The following is a 25,394-nucleotide window of genomic DNA, read 5'->3' on the forward strand; positions in this document are numbered from 1 at the left end:
CATCCTCTGCTACTGGTTATTACATATGCCTCTGCTGGTGAGCATTCACATAGGACACAAATACCTTCACAGTCTTTCGCTATTCTGGTAATTGATCCATATATCTCTTCCCCCAGTTTCTTTGCCCCCAGTTTCCCAATCATGTTTCTTCCAAGTCCCTGATCACCCAGCCAAACCATTGACTACAGCATATCCCCTGACCTCCCCAAAAATACAAGAAGAGAGCCTGACTGTACCACATCTAATTTCATTGGTCAAATGGTTTTTTTTTTTTTTTAGCTTTTCATTTTATTTTATTTTTTAACTTTACAATATTGTATTGGTTTTGCCATATATCAACATGAATCCGCCACAGATATACATGTGTTCCCCATAATTTTTTTCTGGATTATAGTGCTTGACTAGACACAGTAGTTTTATCCATATTATTTAGCATGCTTTGTATAATGAAAATAATGCAGAAATGATTTGTTAATTACTGGAAAGCTTGAAACAGTAAAGGATAATTGTCAATTAAAATTTATACTTAAAAAGTTTAGTTTTGTTCATAATGTGTATGGAATTTTTTGGATGCATTTCCATTTAAAAATATACTGAAAGTTCAAGGCAAGATAATCACGTTTTTACAAAAAGCATCTGTTTGTTATCTCATCATTTTGAGAGATATATGGTCTTAAGAAGGATCTTTATTACTATGTCATCTACTTTCTGCCTATGTATTTGAACATAGAAAAGTAATATATGAGCAATGTACCCAAAGTGGTCACAAAATATCTTTTGATTAATTTTGTTAAGGTTTGTAGTCATGAAGTGACGGAAATATTTAATTTTGTAGCTTAATTTTATGGTGCAGTTAATTTAATTATTTTTAGAACGAAAGGAATGTGATATACAAGCGCGTACTAATAACTATCAGAAATTCATTCGTTCCGTTAACAAAACTGCAGTGAACCATACAAAGTCTCTGCCTTCAGAGTCTGAATTTTAGTGACAAAGCTAACTGCAATAAAGTTAACAAATAAATATGCAATATAACATTGTATAATGATAAATGTATTAAAGTAGTGGATTGTGTTAATTATCAATGTACTTATATTCAAATTTGGTTGTTATAAAACTTAATTTTTGTCTTTTTAGAAAATAATGGAAAGCATACTCCTTTGTAAAATGCAGTCAAATACCTTATAAGGTATAGAAATTTGGAAAGTAACTTGGAGCTAAATAAGCAGTTATTTTTGGTTTCTAGTTTAAACATTTTTTTCAAATATATAAAGTTAGGTTTGTGAAGAAAGCTCTTGTCTCTTTAACTTCCTGTTTAAGTAGTTGAACAGAAGTCTAGGAAAGTCTACTATTGACCAAGCGATAATGACAGTTTATTTGTTGGCAAACTTTGTTTTTTTCCTGCCCATAAGCATAGCATTAAGAAGATGAAACCCTCACCACAGCATATATGTACATTTTGCTGAATTGACAAAACTTGTACTATCCACATTCCCATTTTAGAAGTTAGGAATTATACTGGAAAACCTAAACTGACAAAGATTATAATTATAACAAGATCAGTTCTTGAGCACCCCAAAGTCATTGTTTATAATAGTAATTACTAGAGGCAAAATTCAATAATAAAAAAATTTTCTTCTTCAAAAAGTGGTCACTAGATGGAAAATTCTATTCGTTTTATATAGAAACACTTCTTTAGCTGACTGGGAAAATAATGTAAAATGTAAAATTAAGTAGTCTGTTAAATAGTACTTTATTTTATATGTTAGACAAGACAGTTATCTAATTGTGCTTTAGAGGTACTGAAGTATTTAGAATGTGAGAATCATTTCAGTCCATTTTCATTCTTTTCACTATCTTTTATATCAGTGTACTAGGATATTTATTCTTGGTTATGTACTAGGATATTTATTTATTAGTGACTATGTGGCAATCTATCAAGACAAAGATGAGTGCTGAGACATTAGTCTAATCAAGGTTGTGTTTAGTCTCTCCGTTGTGTCTAACTCTTTGGGAACCTTTGGACCATAGTCCCTCAGGCTACTCTGTCCATGGGATTTTTCAGGTAAGAATACTGGAGTGGGTTGTCATTTCCTCCTCCAGGGGATCTTCCTAACCCAGGGATTGAACCTGTATCTCCTGTGTCTCCTGCATTACAGGTGGTTTCTTTACCTGCTGAGCCATCAGGGAAGCCTAAGTAGAGATGCAACACATATTACCGAAGTGCCTATTTCCTGCTATTGCTATGGTAGCACAATGCTGACTATCTACTTCACTGGAGCTTTTCAGAAGGAATCTGAGCTCATCAGTGGGTCTTGCATTAATGTGAAATTCAGTGTAAGGTAATATGCCAAGTGGTAACTACGTATTAAACTTTTTTTTTTTTTTCATATCTACCTAAGATTCACTTTCCAGGAACTCTAAAATCCCTCTGGGCTCTTTAGAGTAGAAATGTATCTTCCCACAGGGTCTTCATTTAGTACGGTCAGGTTATACCAGTGACTTCAGGAGCAGCTGTTTGGATGTCATCAAATCTCCGTTGTCTCCTCTTGCTTTGATACTTGGATCTGCTGAATTTTTAGTTTTTAACTTCTCTCTTAATTCTTGCAACTGCAGTCCTTTCTCTGAGTCACTTTTCTCCATTCTGAACTCTGCTCCATTCCTTTATTGACTAAAATAACAGTAACACAAGGCATTTATATTTAGCAGACCATGCTGAAGTTTCAAAATTTTACAGTGGAGATACATTATTGACTATAAGCCAAAAATTAAAATTTAACAGGGGTCATCATGGTCCTATCATGGCCTCTATTTGTCATCCATCCACCATTTTTTACTGGCTTTGTCTCCTTAGGCTTGCTGCCTTCACTTCTGGTCAAGGCCTTACCCTCCATCTCCTGACCTTTCCCTGTTGTCTCTCATATTAGTTTGCTTAGGCTGCCAGAATAAAATATCACAGATCAGGTAGCTTAAGAACAGAAGTTTATTGTCTCTGAGCTCTGGAAGTCAAGATCAAGGTGCTGGCAGATTTTATTTCTCCTGAGGTCTCTCTCCTTGGCTTGCAGATGACCATCTTCTCCCTGTGTCCTGGCAGGGCCTTTCCTCTGTGCATGCGTCCCTGGGGACTCTCCTGTGTCTTAATCACATCTTCTTTTGTGGACACTGGTCAGAATGTAGCCTACCCTAACAGCTTCATTTGAATGGAATCATCTTTGTAAAGATCTGTCTTCAAATTCAGTCACATTCTGAGGGTTTAAGCCTTCAGCATAAGAATGCAGTCACATTCTGAGGGGTTAAGCCTTCAACATAAGAATTTGGAGGGAGGAGGACACAATTAAGTCTACTATTTCCCAAGTCCTTTCTTTTATGTTCTATTGCCAGTTTCCAACCCCCAAACTTCAGTTCCTTTGCTAAAGCAGAACAACTTTGTTTTCCATTAAAAAATCTCTCTGTGTGTTTGAAACAAAATGATGTCTTATTTTCAGATTTCATATTTTTTTAGCTCAGGTGAAAGTTTCAAAAGTATAATTTCTCCTCCAATATAAATAATTTCTATGGCAGTACTCCATCAGTCTTTGTACATGTGAGGAACACATATGATTATTCTCCTTGTCCCAGAGTTCCCTCAAGACCCAATGGATGGGATGGAGTTGGCTGAGATGCTTAGTTTTTCCTTCTTCCAACTCATATATCTTCTCTTGAATTTATTCACTTAAGTTACAAAAAGAATTCATAAAAATTAACTCAGAGAAAAGGGAATGTCTTGTCAGTTGCTAATACATGCATTTCAGGATTTTTAAAAAAATAAAAGTTTATCCATTGCATAATGTTACCCATCATCAATAAGTCAAAGTAACACCTGACTCACCATGCCTCTCCATCCACAGTCTCTCCTGACAGCTGTTCCTTCAATTCCACTTGGAACTGAAGACTTCCTTTTCAATTCAAGGGCACTCTCGGCACTCATCACTCAAGAAGTCTTTATTGAACAATTGATTTATATTGTCTTTAATCTTTACAGCATTCCTGTAAGGTAGATATTATTAAACTACAGACAAGATTTAATTGATGAGAGTCTCAGTCTTATGCTATTTAGTGACAGAATCTGAATTTAATCTCTGTCTGCCAGGTCCTACTGTCTCCACTCTTTGTACAGCACAAGAATAGTCGAAATAAGAGACTTCCACTTTTCAAACTCTCAAAAGAGTTTGGAATTCTCGACACTCTTAAGTCTTGTCTTCAATATTTGGATACCGTAAGGTCTATCCAAATTTATGTTCATCTTGACCCTTTCTAAATATGAAAAAGAATATTTGGGGGATTATCCCTAAATCATAATCCTCTAAGATTACTGTTAGTAATTTTGCATTTTACTTTCCCATCCTAGTTGACATCAGTTTGCATATTGGCAGTTGTGGCCAGCCCCTCCTGGTTTCAGCAGGGTGAAAAAAGTCACGCCGGTCAGGGTCCTACACAGCAGGGGGAGGGGCTCAGTGGTTGGTGGGAAGCCCTGAAGGGAAGGAGTGCTGGGTCAGTGCCAAAGGACAGTAAATAATGAGACTATTCCAGGAAGCCACAAGTCAGTGAAAGTTTTGGGAAAGAAATGAAACGTTCATGAACCAAGAGACAGTTCAAAAGGTGAATCAAGATGAAAAACCCAGTAGGAGAGACAAGAGAATGAAACACGGAGGCTAGTGTCCAAAGGAAACAAACACAGGTTGAAGAGGGGTTTAAGAACAAAACCTTTGATTGTGCTGATATTGCCTTTCATGCATTTCTGTGTATGTGTCATTAGGGCCCAGTTAAAATGTCACCAGAACTGGAACTTTGGGACCTAATCCACCTATAATAAAAAATCATTGTGTTATAGGTATCTAAGTTAAATTCTTAATGAATATTATTAATATTTGGTTCTTCTGAATTCCTTTTTTCCTAAGTCATCATGATAGGGAAGAGAGGCATAAACATAATCAATAGCTAATTATTATTGAGTGCTTAAATCCTACTAACAGCCCCATGTTTAGTCATTAAGACTCTTGCAGTCCCATGGACTGTAGCCCGATAGGCTTCTCTGTGGGATTTCCCAGGCAAGAATACTGGAATGGATTGCCATTTCCTTCAGTAGGGGATCTTCCCAACCCAGGGTTGCACAAAGGGTAAGTGGCATGGCAAGGGTCTGAACTGATTACCCTGCAGTGTGTTGAGAGATAAAATAATGATACAATGTAAACAAATGAGTATCCAATGAATTCTGCTTGGAGGAGGATGAAGGAGAGCTCTGCTAATGAGATGACGTATCTTCTATGTGTCATCCCACAACTTGGTGCCCATATAAATATTACCTCTGATTGTCCTTTCACATAAATGTTACCCATGATACTGCTGTCATTACCCAGAAACTGAAAGTAATACATGAACAAGGATTCATTCCAATGTTTCTTTTACAAAATAACACTGTCTTAACAACATTCCCACTCTACAGGGCTGGGATGTTCCATTCAAGTTATGGTTTGTCTCAGAAATTCTAGATAGCCAGTGCTACAGTGATTCATTGCTTACACGGACATTTTTAAAGAACTAGTAGACCTGGGTAATATGTTAAAATCCCCATGATGCTCTTTGTACCTCAGACAGTGTAGATAAGAGGAGAGGGTACTTTCTGAACAAAATGTTTTCCTGCAAGTAGTTCTTCTTTTATGTATTATCCTAAAGATAAGAGTAGACTGGACTAGAAATGTTAGTTCAACTATCTTTTCGTTGGCATGATTCTTTAACAGAATTCCCCATGAGAAAATTTCAACAGAACAAGGAAGTATGATTCATTTCTTTCTCAAAACATTAATCAGTGAGTGTGTTTTTATAGATGTTTGCTAACAACTGCTTTTATATATGTTTGCTAATACACGTGGCAGAATTCTTCTGAACATTTCCAACATACCCCTGCAGAGTGAAGCTGTAGGAATGAGGATGTGTAGATTGATTCCACCTCTAAATGTACATGATAAGCTGTGTGGAAAGCCAAAGAAGGATGTTCAGCAGAGTGGTGACGTGCTCAGACTTGCATTTTAAATTCTCCTTTAGTGTAACATTTATTAATTTTTGAAAATTTAAAAAATATTCAGCAATAATTAGCATACAGGCTTCAAACTCTTCATATAAATAATCATCCTCTTCTAGGGGAAAACCTAACTGAAAAACAATACAGATCGCCTTGCTTCCATGGTTGCCCAGCTTTCTTCCACAGGCATTTCCCACCACAATCTCCTCCCTTGCATCCCCTTGATCCGTCTCTCCACAGTCAACAGCAGCCCTCGCCCTGTGATTGTTCCACAATCCCTAAACTCCAGCTCACAGCCACTGCACCTTCCAGAGGATCTACGTCCCTGTCTGGGAGATCAAGCCCTGAGACTTTGAAGTGGGAGCACTGACTCCAAGACCCTAAACTACCAGAGAATTAACCCTAGGGAGTATCAAGTAGTGAGAACTCACAAAAACAAAACCACTTGAATACAAGACCAGTATCACCTAACCACCAGTAGCACCCTGGGCAGGACGCCTTGTCTAAACAACAAACAAAACAAAAATACAAACCCAGTCATCAGCAGACAGTATTACCACCTCACTCAGCCTTGCCCATCAGAAGAAAAACAAACAAAAACTCAGCACAAATCTCACTCTATATAAAGCTTATACAAACCACTAGACCAACCTTAGGAGGGCAGAAACCAAAAGGAAGAAAAATTTCAAACTTCTTTAAGGAAAGAATTTAACTTTCCTTGAAGCCTGGGAAAACAAGACCTCAAAGACAATAAGTCAAAAAAATAATAATGAAAAGGCACAGAAATACTACACAAATGAAGGAACAAACTAGGAACACAGGAGTCCAAATAAATGAAGAGGAAATAGGCAAACAACCTGAGAAAGAATTCAGAATAAGGATAGTAAAGATGATCAAAAACCTTGAAAACAAAATGGAGAAAATGCAAGAAGCAATTAACAAAGGCACAGAAGAGTTAAAGAATAAACATACAGAGACAAACAACACAATTACTGAAATTAAAAATACTCTAGGAGGAATCAAGAGCAGAATATCTGAAGCAGAAGAACAAATCAGTGAGCTGGAAGAGAAAACAGTGGAAATAACTTCTGAAGAGCAGAATAAAGGGAAAAGAATGAAAAGAACTGAGGATCACCTCAGAGTCCTCTGGGACAAAAGCAAACACACCAACATTCGAATTATAGCGGTCCCAGAAGAAGAAGAGAAAAAAGAAAGGGTATGAGAAAAATTTTGAAGAGATTATAGTTGAAAATTTCCCCAATATGAAAAGGAAATAGTCGATCAAGTCCAAGAGGCACAAAAAGTCCCATACAGGATAAACCCAAGGAAAAACATGCCAAGACACATACTAATCAAACTAACAAAGACTAAACAGAAAGAAAAGCAGCAAGGGAGAAGCAACAAGTAACATACAAAGGAAACACCGTATGCTTAACAGCTGATCTTTCAGCAGAAACTCTGTAGGCCAGAAGGAAATGGCAGGATATATTTAAAGTATTGAAAGGGAAAACTCTACAACCAAGATTACTGTACCCAGCAAGGATCTCCTTCAAAATTGATGGAGAAATAAAAGGCTTTTCAGACAAGCAGAAGTTAAGAGAATTCAGTAGTACCAAACCAGCTTTACAACAAATGTTAAAGGGACTTATATAGTCAAGAAATAAAAAAGAAGAAAAAAGATCTACAAAATCAACCCTATTTAAGAAAATGGCAATAGGAACATATATCTCAATAATTATTTTAAATGTAAATGGATTAAATGCTCCAACCAAAAGACACAGACTGGCTGAATGGATACAGAAGCAAGACCCATATATGCTGTCTACAAAAAACCCCCTTCAGACCTCAAGACACATACAGACTGAAAGTGAGAGGACGGAAAACTATATTCCATGCAAATGGGAAGCAAAGGAAAGCTGGAGTAGCAATCCTTATATCAGACAAAATAAACCTTAAAATAAAGAAGATTTCAAGGGATAAGGAAGGACACTACATAATAATCAAGGGATCAGTCCAAGAGGAAAACATAACAATTGTAAATATCTATGGCAGAAACTGAAGAGGAACTAAAAAGCCTCTTGAGGAAAGTAAAAGAGGAGAGTGAAAAAGTTGGCTTAAAGCTCAACATTCAGAAAACGAAAATCATGGCATCTGGTCCCATCACTTCATGGGAAATAGATGGGGAAACAGTGAAAACAGTGTCAGACTTTATTTTTCTGGGCTCCAAAATCACTGCAGATGGTGACTGCAGCCATGAAATTAAAAGACGCTTACTCCTTGGAAGGAAAGTTATGACCAACCTAGATAGCATATTCAAAAGCAGAGACATTACTTTGCCAAAAAGGTCTGTTTAGTCAAGGTTATGGTTTTTCCAGTGTTCATGTATGGATGTGAGAGTTGGACTGTGAAGAAAGCTAAGCGCTGAAGAATTGATGCTTTTGAACTGTGATGTTGGAGAAGACTCTTGAGAGTCCCTTGGACCGCAAGGAGATCCAACCAGTCCATCCTAAAGGAGATTAGTCCTGGGTGTTCTTTGGAAGGAATGATGCTAAAGCTGAAACTCCAGTACTTTGGCCACCTCATGCAAAGAGTTGACTGATTGGAAAAGACTCTGATGCTGGGAGGGATTGTGGGCAGGAGGAAAAGGGGATGACAGAGGATGAGATGGCTGGATGGCATCACTGACTCGATGGATGTGAGTTTGAGGGAACTCCAGGAGTTGGTGATGGACAGGGAAGCTTGGCGTGCTGCAATTCATGGGGTCTGAGCGACTGAACTGAACTGAACTGAACTGATGCACCCAACATAGGAGCACCACAATAGATAAGACAAACACTAACAGTTATAAAAGGAGAAATTGACAGTAACACAATAATAGTAGGAGATTTTAACACTCACACCAATAGACAGATCATCAAAAGAGAAAATTGACATGGAAACACAAGTCTTAAATGATACATTAGATGAGATGGATCTCATTGATTTCTTCAGGACATTCCATCCAAATGCAGAAGAATACACCTTCTTCTCAAGCACACATGGGACATTTTCCAGGATAGACCACATCTTGGGTCACAAATGAAATCTCAGTAAATTTAAGAAAATTGAAATCATATCAAGCATCTTCTCCAACCACAATGCTTTGAGACTAGATATCAAGTACAAGAAAAAAAGTGTAAGAAACACAAACACATGGAGATTAAACAACAAGTTTCTTAACCAACAGGTTACTGAAGAAATCAAAAGGGAAATCAAACAATTTCTAGAAACAAATGGCAATGAAAACATGACAACTCAAAACCTATGGGATGCAGCAAAAGCAGTTCTAAGAGGGAAGTATAGCAATACAATCCTACCTCAAGAAACAAGAAAAACATCGAATGGACAACCTAACTTTACAACTAAAACAACTGGAAAAAGAACAAAAAAATCCCAAAATTAGTAGAAGGAAGGGAATCATAAAGATCTGAGCAGAAACAAATGAAAAAGAAATGAAAGAAACAATAGTAAAGATTAATAAAACTAAAAGCTGGTTCTTTGAGAAGATAAACAAAATTGACAAGCCTTTAGCCAGACTCATCAAGAAAAAGAGAGAGAAGAATCAAATCAACAAAATTAGAAATGAAAAAGGAGACGTTACAACAGACAATACAGAAATACTAAGGATTATAAGAGACTATTATGAACAACTGTACGGCAATAAAATGGATAACATGGAAGAAATGGACAGATTCTTAGAAAAGTTCAATCTCCCAAGACTGAACCAGGGCGAAATACAAGTTATGAACAACCCAATCACAAGCATTGAAATTGAAGCTGTGATAAAAGATCTCCCAAAAAACAAAAGCCCAAGACCAGATGACTTCACAGGAGAATTCTATCAAACATTTAGAGAAGAACTAATGCCTATCCTAAAACTCTTTCAAAAAAGAGCAGAGGAAGGAACACTTCCAAACTCATTCTATGAGGCCACCATCACCCTGCTACCAAAAGCAGACAAAGATAACACACACACAAACTGCAGGCCAATATCACTGATGAACATAGATGCAAAAATCCTCAACAAAATTTTAGCAAACAGAATTTTGCAGCACATCAAAAAGCTCATATACCATAATCAAGTTGGGTTTATCCCAGGGATGTAATAATTCTTCAATATACACAAATCAATGAATGTGATACACCATATTAACAAACTGAAAGGTAAAAACCCTATGATCATCTCAATAGATGGCAGAAAAAGTCTTTGACAAAATTCAGCACCCATTTATGATTAAAACTCATATAAGGAACATACCTCAACATGGTAAAGGCCACATATGATAAACCTATGGCAAACATTCTCAGTGGTGAAAAACTGAAAGCATTCTCCCTAAGATCAGGATCAAGACAAAGGTGTCCACTTTCACCACTATTATTCAACATAGTTCTGGAAGTCCTAGCTACAGCAGTCAGAGAAGAAAAAGAAATAAAAGGAATCCAGATAGGAAAAGAAGAAGTAAAGCTCTCATTGTTTGCAGATGGCATGATACTGTACATAGACAACCCTAAAGATAGTGTCAGAAAATTACTAGAGCTAATCAATGAATTTAGCAAAGTTGCAGGATACAAAATCAATACACAGAAATCACTTGCATTTATATATACTAACAATGAATAATCAGAAAGAGAATTTAAGGAACCAATCCCCTTTACCATTGCTACAACAACAAAAAATTAAATATCTAGGAATAAACTTACCTAAGGAGACAAAAGAACGGTACACAGAAAACTATAAGACACTAATGAAAACAATCAAAGAAGACTTAAACAGATGGAAAGATATTCCATGTTCCTGGGTAGGAAGACTCAATATTGTGAAAATGGCTATAGTACCAAATGCAATCTACACATTCAACGTGATCCCTATCAAATTACCAATGACATTTTTCACAGAACTAGAACAAAAACAATTGCACTTATCTCACATGCTAGTAAAGTAATGCTGAAAATTCTCCAAGCCAGGCTTCAGCAATACATGAACTGTGAACTTCCAGATGTTCAAGCTGGTTTTAGAAAAGGCAGAGGAACCAGAGATCAAATTGCCAACATCTGCTGGATCATCAAAAAAGCAAGAGAGTTCCAGAAAAACATCTATTTCTGCTTTATTGACTATGCCAAAGCCTTTGACTGTGTGGATCACAATCAACTGTGGAAAATTCTGAAAGAGATGGGAATACCAGACCACTTGACCTGCCTCTTGAGAAATTTGTATGCAGGTCAGGAAGCAACAGTTAGACCTGGACATGGAACAACAGACTGGTTCCAAATAGGAAAAGGAGTACATCAAGGCTGTATATTGTCACCCTGCTTATTTAACTTATATGCAGAGTACATCATGAGAAACGCTGAGCTGGAAGAAGCACAAGCTGGAATCAAGATTGCTGGGAGAAATATCAATAACCTCAGATATGCAGATGACACCACCCTTATGGTAGAAAGTAAAGAGGAACTAAAAAGCGTCTTGATGAAAGTGAAAGAGGAGAGTGAAAATGTTGGCTTAAAGCTCAACATTCAGAAAACGAAGATCATGGCATCCGGTCCCATCACTTCATGGGAAATAGATGGGGAAACAGTGGAAACAGTGTCAGACTTTATTTTGGGGGGCTCCAAAATCACTGCAGATGGTGATTGCAGCCATGAAATTAAAAGACGCTACTCCTTGGAAGGAAAGTTATGACCAACCTAGATAGCATATTCAAAAGCAGAGACATTACTTTGCCAACAAAGGTCCGTCTAGTCAAGGCTATGGTTTTTCCAGTGGTCATGTATGGATGTGAGAGTTGAACTGTGAAGAAGGCTGAGCACCGAAGAATTGATTCTTTTGAACTGTGGTGTTGGAGAAGACTCTTCAGAGTCCCTTGGAGTGCAAGGAGATCCATCCAGTCCATTCTGAAGGAGATCAGCCCTGGGATTTCTTTGGAAATCTTTGGAATTCTTTGGAAGGAATGATGCTGAAGCTGAAACTCCAGTACTTTGGCCACCTCATGCAAAGAGTTGACTCATTGGAAAAGACTCTGATGCTGGGAGGGATTGGGGGCAGGAGGAAAAGGGGATGACAGAGGATGAGATGGCTGGATGGCATCACCGACTCGATGGACGTGAGTTTGAGTGAACTCCGGGAGTTGGTGATGGACAGGGAGGCCTGGCGTGCTGCAATTCATGGGGTCGCAAAGAGTCGGACACAACTGAGTGACTGAACTGAACTGAGAATAAAAACTTTAACAATTCATATGGAAACACAAAAGACCCAGAATAGTCAAAGCAGTCTTGAGAAAGAAGAGTGGAGCTGGAGGAATCAACCTTCCGGACTTAAGATTATACTACAAAGCTACAGTCATCAAGACAGTATGGTACTGGCATAAAAACAGAAATGTAGGCCAATGGAACAAGATAGAAAGCCCAGAATTAAACCCATGCACCTATGAGATCTTATTTTTGACAAAGGAGGCAAAAATATACACTGGGGCAAAAACAGCCTCTTCAATAAATGGTGCTGGGAAAACTGGACAGCTACATATAAAAGAATGAAATTAGGACACTTCCTAACACCATACACAAAGATAAACTCAAAATGGATTAAAGACCTACATGGAAGACCAGAAACTATAAAACTCTTAGAGGAAAACATAGGCAGAACACTTGATGACATAAATCAAAGCAAGATTTCCTATGACCCACCTCCTAGAGTAACAGAAATAAAAACAAAAGTAAACAAGTGGGACCTGATTAAACTTAAAATCTTTTGCACGGCAAAGGAAACTATAAGCAAGGTGAAAAGACAACCCTCAGAAGGGGAGAAAATAATAGCAAGTGAAACAACTGACAAAGCATTAATTTCCAAAATATACAAGCAGCTTATACAACTCAATAGCAGAAAGGCAAACAACCCAATCAAAAAGTGGGAAAAAGACCTAAAGAGACATTTCTCCAAAGAAGATGTACAGGTGACTAACAAACACATGAAAAGATGCTCAACATTTCTCATTATTAGAGAAATGCAAATCAAAACTACAATGAGATATCACCTCACACCAGTCAGAATGACCATCATCAAAAAGTCTAGAAACAATAATGCTGGAGAGGGTGTGGAGAAAAGGGAACACTCTTGCACTGTTGGTGGGAATATAAATTGATACATCCACTATGGAAGATGGTATGGAGATTCCTTAAAAAACTAGGAATAAAACCACCATATGACCCAGCAATTCCACTCCTAGGCATATACCCTGAGGAAACCAAAATTGAAAAAGACACATGTATCCTATTGTTCATTGCAGCACAATTTACAATAACTAGAAGATGGAAGCAACCTAGATGTCCACTGACAAATGAGTGGATAAAAAAGTTGTGGTACATACACACAATGAAATACTACTCAGCCATAAAAAGGAACACATTTGAGTCAGTTCTAATGAGGTGCATAAACCTAGAACTTATTATACAGAGTGAAGTAAGTCAGAAAGAGAAAAATAAATGTTGTAGTCTTAAGCATATATATGGAATTTAGAAAAATGATATTGAAGAATTTATTTACAGGGCAACAATGGAGAAACAGACATAGAGAATAGACTTACGTACATGGGGAGAGGAGAGGGTGAGATGTATGGAAAGAGTAACATGGAAACTTACATTACCATATGTAAAATAGATAGCCAACAGGAATTTGCTGTATGGCTCAGGGGGCTCTGTATCAACCTAGAGGGGTGGGATGGGGAGGGAGATGGGAGGGAGGTTCAAAAGGGAGGAGATATTTGTATACCTATGGCTGATTCATGTTGACGTTTGACAGAACACAACAAAATTCTGTAAAGCAATTATCCTTCAATAAAAAATAAATTAATTAAAAAAAAAACAATACCAAAGTATGAGTAATATGGTGATATGGATGATAGAAAGTGACTGTATTTGAAGACAAGGTTTTTAAAAGAGGTAGCTAAGTTCAGTGAGGGCGTTTGAGTAGGCCCTAATCTGATACGACTGGAGTCTTTATAAACAGAGCTGATTAGGACATGGACACAGATAGAAGCAAGACCACGTGAGGACTCAGAGAGAAGGTGGTCGACTACAACTTAAGAAGAGAGGCCTCAGAGGCAATAACTCTGCCAAAAACTTGACCTTGGACTTCTATTCTCCAGATCCATGAGACAATGCATTTCTGTTGTGTACATCACCAAGTGTGTGGGTGGCTAACAGCTATCTCAACAACAGTAACCATGACAAAGAAATCATTATTATCCTCATTTCACACATGAAGAAACAGAGGCACAGGGAGTTTAAATATTAGCCCAAGGCCATTAGGGAAATGGGATACTTGAATCTGAGCCCTTCACCAGTGTTCTACTCCCTTTCTGATTGGACATTCTTGTCTTTGGGCAGGACTTGTTGTCTAACATATTAGAGCTTGACTGGGGAGTTGAAGTGCTTTTTAAAAATTGGGATACTCCTTAATGTCTACAACTCTAGCTCTTTTCTTTGTGGCTAGTTAATTTCTCCAGAGAGGAGTCCTTCAGTCACCTTCATGGTAGATACATTTCTGGCTCCCAGCATTTGAAACTAGAGAGAAGTTTCAGTGGGAGAAGGCAGTGAAAACCTAAGCAGACTTCACTTAATCTCACTTTCAGCCCCAAGTCTCTGCATCCTCATTGAAGCCAGTGTTTCCAATCTGAAGCCTTTCTGATTGAATGTCTCCAGGAAATTTACCTTTGGTCTACATGTTGCAGTGTAGGTAGTGGGGATAAGGAGGAATAGTTGCCCTGATCAAGCAAGTGGAGGAAATTACCTGGCTTTCAACTAGTCTCCTGCCATCAACCTCACACCTTATCCCACGGTCAGTAACCAGTGCCCTGGGCCTTTCTTATCCTGGCAGGACTGTCACACATTCCGTTCCTGTATCAGCCATTTCAGTTATTACCACTCCTTCTATTTCCCGTCTTCTAATGGGTCAGCATCTTTGGTCCAGCCTTATTTCATCTTCTATTTTCTCTCTCTGAATTTACAAGTTTTGGTATTTTTATGGTCATTGTAGTGAGTTTGGGAAGAGAAGATGTCTTTAATCTGATATATTTTACTAGATCTTCTGATACTGTTCTGTGAAGTTGTTCAAGTACCGGGTTTGGTTTCACTTGTACATCCTTCTGCTTGACTTGATTAAATTGGTTATATTAGATGGGAGGTACCTACAAGTGAACATCTTTTGCTTTAATTCAGACTTGCCTTGCCAGTGTGCAACTAGGATGGATCATACATGTCTGTTCTTAGAAGAACACAGACATGATCCTGAAGAAAGTAGCGAGCTCTTTCTTAAAGGAATGCTGTTCTGGTCAAGTACATTGCCTTGACCAGCCTTACCTAACCCATAACATTACTTGACTTCCTTTTAGTAAGTCTTTTCTAGTAAAACAAACAATCCAACTAATCAATCAAGTCTTTTAAGGTTGATGACAGATGGGTAGGAAGAAGGACTCCTAACTCATTTACTGTCCCTTCCCCTACCACACAGACCCATGAGTTTGATTACATTTTTAATTTATGTAACAACAGGAGGGTTCCATGGATGGAGGAGCCTGGAAGGCTGCAGTCCATGGGGTCGCTGAGGGTTGGACACGACTGAGCGGCTTCACTTTCACTTTTCACTTTCATGCATTGGAGAAGGAAATGGCAACCCACTCCAGTGTTCTTGCCTGGAGAATCTCAGGGACGGGGCATCCTGGTGGGCTGCTGTCTATGGGGTCGCACAGAGTTGGACACGACTGAAGTGACTCAGCAGCAGCAGGAATCAGAAATTATGAGAGTAGTGTGGCTGGAGATGGAGAATGGGAGCAAACAAGTTAGCGTTTCTTGGTGCAGTAACTGTGGGCCTATGCAGTCCTTTTTGGGGAGATGATGAATTGCAGGCAATTGTCAGTGACAAAGGAAGATATGGTCGCCCTGAAACTAGAAACGGAAACTTTGCTCCGTATTGTTTTTTAATCTCAGAGGATTCCATCATCAATTCAGAAGTAAAATCTCTGTGTTTTCATTTTAATCATAAAATATTTGCTAACATTGGGTTACTGTAGGTCTTACATCAAGCTTGAATTCACATTGCTATTCATGGGGAGAAAGCAGAACCGCCCCCCCCCCCGCCCCCGCTAAAAACTAATCAACAATGACTATTACCACTGAAGTCTTCTTTCTTTGCAAAGGAACTGTCCCAAACCTGCAACACACTGTTCTTGCCAACAAAAGTACTACAGAGAAGATAAATTCTGAAAAGAAGGAAGTATCCTTTGTCCATCTATTGAAGATACATTTTATATTGTTAGCACCAGTGTGAACTTTGAGGATCTCATTTCTTGGTCAGCAAGCTAAGAGTGAGGCATCTGGTGCTGATTCTAATACATTTCACTAATTTTAGGTTCATTAGGACACTACTTAATTAAAGCAATCATAGAAGGGCTCTCAGGGGTCATATTTTATCTCTATTTACTCAGTTCCCTTACTGATAGTAGATTTGAAAGCTCCTCTACCAGTGCCTCCCACTGTGCTGTTTTTAGTGGTGCTCTTTCATTTGCAACTTTTAAGGGCATATAAATTCTCTCAAATTTTGGCTGAAGGAAGGAAAGGAAGCTTTAAAACATTGACTGTGAATCCTGAGAGAAATCACCTTCTTATACTTGCTTATTACAGCTCTAAGGCTGTGGTGTCCCAGGAGGCAAACACGCACTACTCTTTGCAAAAGCTGTAAAGGTGCATATTAGAAACAAACACCTCTTAGAGGTTTCCAGAACTGGACCTCCAACTTCTCTGCACAACATCCTAGAGAAGACTATTTCCAAGTGTTTTGAACATTCATGATCTAGAGAGACACCAGAGTATAATATTTTAGTTAAATTAAAACAACATTTTGATGCTCATAGACCCAAAAAGCAGTGACCTCCTGCCATACCATGTACCATGTATGAGTTCATGTTGATGAAAAAAACCTTTACCTGTTATTTCAATGAATGATGTTTCCAGATCCTATTATATCATTATTGGGCCACAAGTAGAAAAGTGAGAACGAATGGGAATAAATTATAAAAATATGTATACAGAAGCTTCTGGGGGGCATTTTGAGTCTTTTCTCTTTAACCCCCTGAGCATCCCAGCTTGTACCATATAATGACCTAGATGCCAATTTTTCTTCTTTTTTCCTTTGTGGAATGTCATGACTCTTGAATCGATAATGGCCATGATTTAAATGTTCTTGGTTCCCATGAGTATCTTGCAGTAGGATTTAAAAAATATTTTTTATAGAGTTATTTTGAGGATGATTCTGCAGTTTTTTATATGCTTAAGTATTCATTGATCTAGAACAAAAAAAAAGTCTCTAGGGATTTGCATCATTTCAAACCCTAAGAGGAGAATGTGAACAGACAGCTAGATTGCAAGTATAACATCTATTGAGTTAAATAAGATGCCATTAGTTTTGCCAACTAGAGAGGAACCATTGACTTTGTAAAAAATATGTAATTCTTGGGTGTTTTTAAGGGTGTTTTTAAAATCCAATAAAACATAGCTTCCAACTTTGGGCTGAAAATTCTCTTGCTAGTTTTTTAGTCATTATGCAACTGGCAAGAGGCAAGCAGAGAATGCTTTCTTTGTGCTGGAGCTAGAATAATGCAGAAAGCCACAGACCTTGGGCAAATTACTTCTCAAAGTGTGGAGAGAGGTCTGCCTTTAATTAACTCTGTCCTGATGGAGTGAGCTACATTGTTTTTCTAGCAAGGGTGATTTAAAAAATATTCCTTGTGAAAATATTATACAAAATATTTTAGTTTTAGTTCTTTTTAAAATAAGATTTTTTGATCCAAGGGATGTGAGCAGCAGGGGATCAACCTCTCCTTTGAATACAGTGTTCATAATAGTGCTTCTTTAAACTATATTTAAAATTGGTATGTTGACATGACTGTTATGACTATTATGAAAAGACTTGAGAAGAAGCAGCATGAAAGCAAGAGTGACAGACAAAGAGAAGGAAAACAAAGGGTCGTCCCATTGTCATTACTTCTGCGTTATCATCCATGGGTTTAGACACATTGTCAGAGTATGGTTAGGAGTCTGCTTTCTGTGTATTTTTATATCAAGGTGTCAACATGCTTTATACACTCAGACAAAATACCTTGAAGAATCTTACTGAATATGTGCAGTCTATCTCAGCTGCAGGTTGCCAGAGTAATGTGATATCCAAATCTAAGAATTTTTCATGGACCTTTTTTCCTTGTCTCTTGGGATTACACAAGACCTGGCCTCTGGTTTGAGTCCGTTCTAGTCACCATGGATGTGCTCTGTGCCTGAGCTTTTACCCTCATTCCCAGATGGGAAATTCCACTGGCTTGGCTGTCCACATCCTCACTGCATGATGTGCGGGTGCCGAGTGGCTTAATTCCAGATCCATGCTGCCACTCCATTCAGAGGTCTGGCAATTCCCAAGGGTGCTACCCTGGATAAAATACAGAATTCTACTTCTTATGGAAACCACCACTTAACCATCCTTTTAAACTCAAGGAAACCAACTGTCTCCTGGAGTAAGATCAGACCTCCCTTTGACCTCAAAGTCCAAGATCTCCACCAACCACTAATAGGGCAATTTACTTTCTTACTACTGTAGGCCTGAACTCACAGCATATTAACACCTACCTGGGCAAGAGATCCCAGCATTCATGAAAAAGAGGCCAGGTATTATTTTTATTTGAGGAAATGACCTTTTCATGCTTTTGCTGCTGCTGCTGCTAAGTTGCTTTAGTCATGTCCAACTCTGTGCGACCCCATAGACGGCAGCTGACCAGGCTCCCCTGTCCCTGGGATTCTCCAGGCAAGAACACTGGAATTGGTTGCCATTTCCTTCTCTAGTGCAGGAAAATGGAAAGTGAAAGTGAAGTCGATCAGTCATGTCTGACTCTTAGCGACCCCATGGACTGCAGCCTACCAGGCTCCTCCATCCATGGGATTTTCCGAGCAAGAGTTCTGGAGTGGGGTGCCATTGCCTTCTCTGGTGGAGATGCTAGTCTTACCATTTATTGGAAAATGTGTAATGCTGCCAGTTTTGAGCAGAGCTTGGAGTAAGAAAAACAAAAAAGGCTATTTGGCAAGACTGTGTTGGTCACGCTTGTGACCTGTTAGACCTGATGGTGTTAAGCATTTGTTTCAGGCAGAGGTGTACAGGGCTTCCTTCAGGCTCACAGTGTGACCCTTATGTGGTTGGAAAACTTGACCTCTTCTGACAGCTATTCTCCACTTGAAAAATATCTTTAAACTTGCTACTGGGCATGGTAAAGACTGAATACCTGATCTTTGAATGTAAGTGAAAATGTGACCCAAACTGCTCTTTGTGAACTGCGTGTTTAGAGAACATTGCACCTAATCCATTGCACCATAATGTAGACATGTACATACCGTTCCAATATAAAACGAAAATGGTGTATGTGAGACAGGGCCAAGGAGAGTCAGAAAGCGTAAATAAATGGCATGAATGAGTAGCTTAGACTCCCATGGTCACTGCTCCTACTGCTTTCCTGCCATTCCCTCAGATGACACCTACAGTCTCATGGGGAACTCTCTATGGCCAGCTGAAAGTGGATAAAAGAGGAAGGTTTGTGAATGCATAGTATGTGGGCATCACACAGAAATGGATAGTCACCATGTATAGCCTCACTGAGGAGTGGCACTGAAAGATAGCAATGAAAGACAGTATTTTCAATGGGCAGAACTTTAAGCAGTCATCTGATTGTCCAGTTAATATGGAAGGAGAGCTAGCTTGCAGTATGAATTTATATAAACTAGATAGGCCAGCAGTTAAGGTTTTGGGAAGTAGAACATAGGAATGTTGGTGACAAGGTCTGGGGAGAGGTATGTGGATAGGCCTTTCAGCATAGCAGAGGTGGGGGGATATTTGTGTTCCCTGTAAAGGTCCACTAGAGGGTATCATACTGGTAATGAGTGCTTTTGAAAATTAAGAGAATAAGATGATAACTCCTCAGGATGTCAGTCAGCCTATTTCCTCTAACTTTTATATGATTGGTCAATGGAGATATATTAAGTAGATATGATGGCAGGAATGGAGACTATGTGCAGGCTCACCAACAGGGGTATACTCAAATCAAGACTGATTTGTCAACAGCATCACTGTGTGTCCAGTTCACCTGTACCAAAGGCCATTGGCTTGCTCTCAATATGGTACCGTGCATGGTGTTCATGTTAGTCTCCTGGAATTGTGGGATGGCATCTGAAGGCTCATTTTTGGCACCATCAGGAGTAAAGTCCTAAGAAGTAAGGATTCTGTGTACAAGATTCAGTAAACACCTTAATCCAGGTCCAATATAAGGTACTATCTTCCATGTATCTGGGAGTTGGAGTTGAGAACGGACTTTCTAACTATTACACCAAATGTATAATTTGGGGAATTTTTTTCTTCCTGTCTGTTCACCCTTGGTCTGAGTGGATTTATAGTACTGGAGAGGGAGGGATGCATCCATGAAGGAATTCAGTAATAATTCCATTGAATTAAAATGAGTCTTCCCTCTGGCCATTTTAGACTACTAAAGCAATAGATAGAGAAGAGGTTATTGTACTCTCTGGGGTGATGATCCTGATTATCAAGGGGAGATTGAGTAATTGCTATTCAGTTCAGGATGATGAGAACTATTTCTGGAACCCAAGTGGACTCTTAGCTACTTAGGACCCTATTACACCATGGCCCTTGGCAATAGAAAACTGGCAGTATGATAAAGACAGGATTTCTAAAGGACCCAGGTCCTGTAGGACTACAGATTTGACTCAAGTTATTAGGTTAAGAATCCATCCAACCAATGTGCTTTAAGAAGACAGGGAAAACATGGACTAAGGATTGGAAGAAAGTCACTGTGTTAACAATTTAGATCTAGTGACCAGTTACAGAAGCAGAGATTGTAACATCTTTGCCATATAATAATTGTTTCTTTTCTGCATGTTTCCTCCCACTCAGTTTATGAAGAACATTGTTTGTGGTTACCATGTTTGGTTGCAAGTGGTGACAGGACTGAATTGACCTCGAAGGGATGGTAACGGACTGGGGACACAAGTTTTTCACCTGGGCAAAGGCCAGGAGTGAATGCTGAGAGGCAAGAGGAGTGGAGAGTGCTAGGTACTTCCTGCCGCTTCTCCATTTTCACTCGTCGTTCTCTGTGTGGATCTTCATCAATGGACTTCTTTACTTCTGACTCCTGAATGGGTTGAGCCAGTAAGACGCAGAGTAGCATGAGATGGTGGCTTCTTTCCTTTTTGATCTTGCAGTTGTCTGCGTCCATTTCTTGAAGTTCTTTTCAGTTGACATTCTCCATGTAACTACCTTCTCTGGGTTTGGTTAGCCAGTCCTCCTAGACTTTGGGCTCCTTTGTTAATAGCACACAGGTCCTGAACTAGAAATATTTCTGGGTTGTTTCCTAAAACTTACTCATGGCAAATGGTCTCTTTTAAAAATTCTCCTCAGCTTACCTGGTCTCAATATGTCCTCCTGGAACCCTGACTGATTCATATACAATACTTCATCTAATCTTTATAAACATGCTATGATATAAGTTGGATGCATCCTGTCATTTCTGTCTTCGGAACATTCCAGTGGCTTTTTGTTGTACTTGAAATAAAATCCAAATAGCATGACTTGCAAAGCCATCCATGATCTGGTTTCTGCCTCCTTCTCCAAGACCATTCACTGCTCTTTCTCCTGAGAGTCTCATCTCAAATATCTGCCTGCCTGTCATTCAAATTTCAGTTTAAATGTCATCTCCTCTGAAGGTCTTTCCCTAACGTTCAATCAAAAGTAGTCATCCAGGTATTATCACATCATCCCATATTAACTCTTCTTACAGAACTTATCACTAGCTGATATTTTCTTATTTTTATATTTATAAAATCTATTTATCCTCTCTCTCTCTCTTTCTCCCTCCTCTGGCCCCTCCTCCTTTCTAAAATGTAAATTTCCTGAGAACTGGCTTTTAATATTTGTTGATACTGAGTAAAAAAACAGGGATTAATTCTGTTCTATTGATAAAGTAACAGAAGTTCAGAGGTTTTAAATTCCTCAAGGATTCACAATTACTGGTGGCAGAATCAGCATCTGTGACTTCTGATATCCATATGCCAGGATCTGTTCCCCATTTGATTTACTGAACACAACAATGCAATGAGATACTCAACCATAAAAAAGAATGAAATCATTCCATTTGCGGCAATGTGGTTGCAAATACAGATTATCATACTAAGTGAAATAAGTCAGACAGAAAAGACAAATACCACAATATCACTTACGTGTAGAATCTAACATTTGACAAATGACTATGAAACAGAAACAGAATCTGTAAGCTTTTATATATAGAATGGCTAACGGACAAGGCTGTACTGTATAGCACAATATCAGTATACTATGGTAAACCATAATGGGAAAAGTATTTTAAAAAGAATATATATTTAACTGATTCACTTTGCTGTATGGCAGAAATTAACACAACATTGTAAATCCATTATATTTCAATTAAAAATACTGATTAAAAAAAAAAAAAAAAGCCATGGAAGACAGAATGCCATCAGAGAGGGGCTAGTGAGCACATTCTCAACTAATCAGATCCAAAACTCCTAGAAAAATAATTCTGGGTCTCTTATCTTCTTCACCCAAAATGGGCTTGGAAATGAATTGCTTCCGGATATTGAATTACAGTTTCTCTCCAAACATTCTGCTGAGCAATTCAGTAAGATATTAGAAGTGTTCCATAATTCAGTGGCCAAAATAACTTTGCTAAATGCTGAGTTAAGCCCATTTCTTTACTGTAGGGATTCCTAGAGACTTTAATATGTACATTGTGAATTTCTAGGAGGTGGATGTACAGTTACCCAAATTGATCAGCATAGAAAATACTTTTATGATAATCCTATCAACATCTTAAAAAGCATGCATTTCCTGGAACACAGTGGGTAAACATGAAGTTAAATCTCCAGTGATAGAGATCATGTTGGCAGAACAATTTCGTTATACAGATACATTTAATAAAGAATTATTTTGTCTTTAGAGAAGGAAGAATATATTTGTATTGGCATCTTCTAAATTTTGTTCTGATGTGTGGCTTATTCAGTTACATGAAGGCTTTTTTTTTCCAAGTAAGTGTCTGCCAAATTCTTATTTCTCTGGTCAGACCACATATTATTTCTGATAGCCTAACTATTCTGGTAAAAGTGTTGAAACATTTTTAAGTCTATTATGGATGTCTTCTGTCCAGATCCAGACAATTTCTAAAGCAGTCTGTTAGTTGTCTACCTCCAATACAGTCTGCACTGCTGTAGTTTGTAGTCTGTTCTGTAATATGAGTTAAGTTTCTAGGAAGACTGAAGATATTTTTAAAAAATTAAAAATGCAGAGATTTCAATAAGAAAAAGGGACTTGGGACTAGAATACATAAGAATAGCAAGAATAAAGTTGTTTTTCCACACAGAAATTTTAGTAAAGTGTTTTCTAAAGTGCTTTAGTAAAGTGTTTTTTAAAGTGTTTTCCAAACTATAAAGGATAAACTGTTATTGAATGCTAAATAAGTTGGCTTATCAAAATGGATACAATATTGTAAAGCGATTCAGTTCAGTTCAGTTCAGTCTAGTTAAAAATAAATAAATCTAAAGAAAAACAGACAGAAACAGAAACCAGACTTAGAAGCATCCTCCTTACCTTTTTATCTGTCTAAGCAGAAGCCTCTCAGTTTCCTCTGTTATCTCTAACTTTGACTTGCTCTTATAATTGTGTTTGCAGCACAGTTTAAAATTACCACAAACAAAAGAAGTTTTTTAATGCATGGGTAAAGAACAGGCGAGGAACTGAATAGCATGTCACTTGCATGGTTCTTTATATTTGAACCCAAATGCCATCCAGAGGTTCACGTAGTGAGGATATCCAAAGCTCTAGCCAACATTTCTGTGAATTCTCAGGAACTCTTCCATTTCCTGGGCTCCTGTTCTCATGCTCTTGAGAAATAAAATATTGCCTGCCATATCAGTAAACAAAGGATGTCACAGTCATCAGCAATTGCAATGACTGCCAACAGTGAGCTGGTGAGCCCTGAGGGCACTCAGGAAGGAAACAAAGAATACCTGCCATCCAGCAATCATCAGACTGCAGCCACTCCCCATGGTGAGCCCAGAGGAAACTCAGGATGAGAAAACACAGGATATTGGCCCAGAAAGCTGAGGTGCATATCAAAGGAATGATTTCACTCAGCCCAGACTCTTGCATCTTCCCACACATAGAAAAGCGGCTAAATTCCTTCACTTGAGACATCTAGTTTTCTTTTATTAACAGTAATCTTTTGTTTCTACCTCCTGCTCTTTGTTGCAAAACTCCTATACTAATTCCCCCCTCACCTCCTCAGAGCAGTTTTCCCAGGGTTATTTGCAATGCTGACTCTTGGGCTTGAGTCCTCAATATGTCTGCTGACTAAAACATAACTCTCAGCTTTTAGGTTGTAAATATCTTTTAATAAACACTCTGCACCATAACGATCCAGATGTGATATTTAATCCTTTTGCCAATTTATATTTCTTTCCTCCCTACACAAAACCACATCATTCAATGGCTATAGTAGACTACCAGAGGAGAAAGGAATTGCATACTATTCCAAACAAACAGATTTGTATATTAGATACTTCTCTCTCTCCCTCCGTTTCTCTTTACCTCTCTGGAGTGGCCAGACGGACATCATATATAGACAGTGTACACACTGCACATAGTGTACAGATGAAGAACTTCAAGTTTAGGAAATGTGAAAATTTTGTAATAAGCTGTAAGCTAACCTGCCAGCCACAAACATGGAGGGAGACATTGTCATTATTGTAGTGGACACAAACCATACCTGCTGTCTGCTCTGGAAGAAGACACTATTTCAGTCTTCCAAATCTGTACACTATAAAAACATCCTTGAAATATAGTATAGAACAACAACAACAACAACAAAAAACAGTTAATATCTCTGCTCACAAGACTTTCAGAAACACCTGTGGAGAACTTTTCCCCAAAACAAAGTCTCAAGTATCTTTTAATATATAAATTCTCCTATCTATTTTGCTCCAGCCCTTTCAGCCCCACAACTTATTTGTTGAGGAAACTGGTCCACTAGAATGTACCAACCTGGAATTTGTTAGTTGAATCTCTGTGGTGCCTTTTAACAGTTCTCCAGTGTTTCCCAGAAACTGACATAGTCTTGATCAGATTCAGGTTTCCTTTCATGAGAACGCTTCATAGGTGGTGGTATTCAAAGATCCA

The 25,394-nt window shown here is 38.3% G+C and overlaps 1 long non-coding RNA gene across 1 annotated transcript; it reads right to left on the reverse strand.

The window, feature by feature from the left end:
* Positions 1 to 1,351: 1,351 nt before the first annotated feature.
* LOC133249386 (uncharacterized) lies at positions 1,352 to 25,015 on the reverse strand. The gene is made up of 3 exons (XR_009736928.1): positions 23,808 to 25,015; positions 3,869 to 4,026; positions 1,352 to 2,671 (listed from the first exon to the last, which is right to left on the reverse strand). It is a non-coding gene; the product is annotated as an uncharacterized LOC133249386 (long non-coding RNA).
* Between the last annotated feature and the right edge of the window lie 379 nt (positions 25,016 to 25,394).

The sequence above is a fragment of the Bos javanicus genome, chromosome 6 (genome assembly GCF_032452875.1).
Source record: "Bos javanicus breed banteng chromosome 6, ARS-OSU_banteng_1.0, whole genome shotgun sequence".
In the NCBI taxonomy this organism is placed as follows: Eukaryota; Metazoa; Chordata; class Mammalia; order Artiodactyla; family Bovidae; genus Bos; species Bos javanicus.